The sequence below is a fragment of the Neltuma alba genome, unplaced genomic scaffold (assembly GCF_004799145.2).
Source record: "Neltuma alba isolate B1F8T4 unplaced genomic scaffold, ASM479914v2 tig00011158_pilon, whole genome shotgun sequence".
Classification (NCBI taxonomy): domain Eukaryota; kingdom Viridiplantae; phylum Streptophyta; class Magnoliopsida; order Fabales; family Fabaceae; genus Neltuma; species Neltuma alba.
The window spans coordinates 44,869-49,477 of NW_021635891.1; the positions used below are offsets into that span (position 1 = coordinate 44,869).

General features: G+C 37.6%; 1 pseudogene; it reads left to right on the forward strand.

Moving 5' to 3' along the window:
* The first annotated feature begins 593 nt into the window (after positions 1-593).
* LOC114761977 (uncharacterized) lies at positions 594-4,602 on the forward strand (annotated as a pseudogene).
* The last annotated feature ends 7 nt before the right edge of the window (positions 4,603-4,609 follow it).

The window sequence follows — 4,609 nt, forward strand, 5'->3', positions numbered from 1 at the left end:
AAAATCCAATTGAATTTCACTTTTATTAATTAAACTGTAGTAAATTTTAAGATTGACCAGTTTTTTCCCCCATAACACCGCTTGATAGGCAAATATAATACTCTTCTAAATGGATTTTATATTTAAAAACAGTACTGTAGATACTTCAAAAACAATATTTTAAAAACCATGAATTTCCACAATCCAATGCACAATCATGTGTTCGAGGCTTCAAAAGGCAAGAATAAGGAAGTATTTGGATGAAAACTAATTTTAAAAATATTTTTACAATATATGAAATAAATATGTAAAAAATTTTATTTTATTTTATTTTATAAAAAATACTCTTCCGGTCCTAAATATAAGACCTTTATATTTAGAACCAGGATCTTATATTTAAGATAAAAGAAGTATTTTTTAAAACCATATCTTCACGTTACCAAACACCCCCGGGCTTTCTTGGCTTCCGCACAAGAACAGGTCTCATGCCGCAAGCGCTGAAACGGTGGCTTCAGCACGTCAGGCCCGTCAGCAGCGGACACTTTTTGCAAGCAACGGACAACGGAAACAGCACAGTGCAATCTTTTAATCTGCATAACGCCGCAAAAATCCAAGCTTCGATTTCAATTCCATTCGAATTGGAAGCAGCGATCTCTCTCCTTTCTTACGCTAGGACAACACCAAAATGATGTTCATTCGTCGCCTTCAATTCCACCTCCATCCCTGGTCTTAGAATTTTTGTCAACGGCAGCGATGTTGTTTCTGACGCCGACGCAGAAGTATGCAGCTGGAGCCCTGTTCAGCCTCGCTATTCACCACGCTCAGACTCACCAGACCTGCCCACTAGGTTTCTCCGATGACTATCAACCCGAGGAACGAACTAGTAGCAGTAGCTCCGGCAGTGATTCCGTTTCCGAATGTCCGGATCTTTGGGTCCATGAGAACTCGGGTCTGCTCCGCCCTGTATTAAAGTATGCGCGATCGTTTTCGTTGTTTACTTTGAATTTTACACTGGATCCTCTTCGTTGAGCAGTTATATTTCGAAGGATTGTTGGTGTTGTGTTGTCTGGTTCTCTTACAGTTGAATAAGTAAATTTGAATGGACAAGTTGAATAAGTAAATTTGAATGGACAAGTGTGATCTTTTCTTTTTCTTTCCAGTTTTAGTGTCACACTGATTTTAGTGTTGAAGATGACATGCTTTTCTCATATCATTACTCAAATCCGTAAACTTCTCCTTTCAAGTATCGTACCAAATCTTTGACCCTCTAATTTGTACTCTTTTCACCTATCTAATACATACCCTTATAGCTTTTTTCAATGATGAAGTGGTGTTTCATATTTTCTCTGAACAGGTTTCTAGACATTGATTCTGCTGCTTGGTGTGCGCTTGAAGAAACAGCTGGGTCGGGCCATCCCGTGGGACCAGTATGTCATTTTACATTTTTCTTCGCTCCTAAATAATCCGCTTCATGCAGATACAGTTACCCATACTGAAGTATTTAGGTGTGCGCCTTCTAATAACGTGAAGCTTTTGGTTCAATGTTACTATTAAAATTTGTCACTGGCAATCTTCTACTTGTCTACATACTTTATTCAGTTGGGGACAGTTCAATTGCTGCAACTATAAGCCTGGGACCTATATGGTTTAATTTACTCTCATCTCTGTTTGCATTCGTATTTGGCAAGCCTTAGATTGACCCACCCAAAATGGAGGTGGAAAACGTTAGCTCAGGCATGTCTGGCTCTCGTGCCTTTCAATTCCATATCCTTTTCTTTTTGGGCTATCTTAGGGTATAAATAAACATGACTAATTCATGTATCTAGAACTATTTTATCAGAACAAGAAATTAAAAAAAAAAAAAAAATTTCAATTGACTTTTGACCTTAATTTATGGCGAAGCGACTGAAATTTTAAATATAAGCAAACATTATAAGTAGACATTGTTTAAAAGATTTGTGTTATTTCGTGTGTAAAAATCTAGAAACAAGAAAATTTTGACATAATCAATGTTAACGTGTCATCATATAGACTGATATTATTGGGGCCACTGCTGTTGTTCTGTCGCTATCTTCTCCATCAACTGCCATGTTGTATTCAGTTTTCTTCTTTCGTTTAAAATTTTCATGCTGCAGAGCGCAACTGCTCAATTCATCATCATCATTTGTTTTTATTTTTATTTCATTTGTGCTTAGTTCTATTCAATGGCTTTGTAAAGCTTCTGCTCAGAGACCATGTATGTGAATGTCACAGTTCATGAGATTACTTTCTGAAGAAAGTGATGATGATTCTTCTACAAAATCAGATCAAGAACTTGCTTTATCAGAAGCAGTTGACAATATGGAAAAAAGCATGGGAAAAAGTGCAGAGTCTTCTAAGTCTAAAGAGAAGCACCGTGAATATGTGAATCAATGTCGAGAAAAATATGTAACTCCTCATGTTCAATCAGATTCTGAGAACCTAGATGTGCATTTGGAGACTCGTCAGGAGACAGATACTCCTCTTCTTGACTGTACTGACCCACATAAGGGATTTACTGATAATATGATTGATGAAAGACCTATTGAAGAGGTAGCGGTGCTTAGCTATCAGAAGAAAGTGTCAGTTCTGTATGAGCTTCTCTCTGCTTGTCTGTCAGATTTGGATGAAAATAACAAGAAATATCAACGGAGAAGAAAAGGTTATGATGCTCGACATCGTGTGGCACTGCGGTTGCTTGCAACTTGGCTTGATATCAAGTGGACAAAAATGGTTTGTACACTGGAACTTTCAGCAGACAATTTTATGTTTATCTGACAATATCTTTTTAGGAGTTGAGGAGACCATGAGAGACAAGCCTAATTGTTCTCTACTGTGTCTAATGTCATAATAGCTATGTCAGGAAGTTATTTTCACTGCAGTGATAATCATTTTTACACTTGATTTCCACACTTTTCTGATCAAGTTGAGCCTAGCACTGTATGTTTATGATTAACGCTTAAAATTGCCACTTTACACACTTCAAGTTGCCATTTTCCATGTTCCCTCATTCATGGGTTCCACTTTCATATCTTTTAGTGATGCAGATGAATATTTCACTTTGCAGGAGGCCATTGAGACCATGGTTGCTTGTTCTGCAATGGCCTTTGTTAAAGAGCAAGAGTTAAAGAAAGAAGAAGCAAATTCAAGAGAAAGCAAGTGGGCTAAATGGAAGCGGGGTGGCATCATTGGCGCTGCTGCAATAACTGGAGGAAACCTTGTTGGCCATTACTGGTGGTATGTGTCCCTAATATCTTTTCAACCTCTAATTTGAAATATTTAGTTTGCAAATGAATCAATTTCTTGTGCATTTGACTGGTTGCTAACCTATTTTAAGCACTCACTCAGGGTTAGCTGCCCCTGCAATCGCTGCAGGGCTCAGTGCATTGCTCCTACTCTGAGCACCCTGGTCCCTATAATTGGAAGTGGATTTGCTGCAGCTGCTAGTGCTGCTGGAACTGTAGCTGGTTCTGTTGCAGTTGCTGCTTCATTTGGAGGTATATATTTGGCTACGTGTGCCTTGATCTGCAGGAATTTACTAAGTCTTCTTGAATCTTGCCTCAGGATGGTATAGAATAACTCTTTCTTTGTGAGTTTATTGTGTTTATTAAAGATATGATCAGGACTATGAAATTCTTACATGTTCATGTGTCTTAGAGGTGTATTTTTGTTCAACACAGTGTTCTAGTGCACACTCAAGATGGTGGATCTTGAGCTCCTGTGCTGCTTAGCTGATACTGTTATTCTGTATAAGTAAATAAGTTGCAAAGGTGGTGATTCCTTTTTGTGTATATAATTGATTAACAATTTCACAGTTACTGGAAGATAATTGGAACTAATCTACATTAGAAACTCTTTATTTAATCTTACTTGTGAAAAAGAAATTTACAAAGTCTATCTGTCGTTTTGCATTAAACTCTAAAACGGACTAGAGAAGTGATGCCTACCTATTAATACCTGCCATATCCTAAAGGCAGCCCCCATGACCTTCATTCATTGTATTTATACGTTTCTATGATGCGTTTGACATCTCTAGGATTCTTTCCTGCAGTTAATTATAGCAATTCATGATGTATTTAATTCTATTAACACCTTTTCTACCAGCTGCGGGAGCTGGTCTTACTGGGAGCAAAATGGCCAGGAGAGTTGGCGGTGTTGATGAATTTGAATTCAAAGCTATAGGAGAAAACCATAACCAGGGCGTAAGTTTTTATAGCTTTCATGTTCCACCACTTGATGGCATATGATTCTTCTTCCAGCATCACGGATTGGTCTTATGATCTGTTGGCATGTGTGTTGATTTTACCTTCCTTTTATTTTTTATCAAGAAATGTTTCTACACTAAGCTTAGGGTCTTGAAATTAAATTATTTTTGAAATTCCACTTCAGAGGCTAGCAGTTGAGATCTTGGTCTCAGGATTTGTTTTCGAGGAGGATGATTTTGTAAGGCCATGGGAAGGGCAGCATGACAACTTGGAAAGGTACATATTTTTACCGTCTTCCTCCTCCCTACTTGTCCCCATAATTATGAGTAAGAAATTAAAACATTATATAATTATGAATATATATCCATTATCCTTCATTGTCGTTTTCACCTGCCATGGAGTAAGGA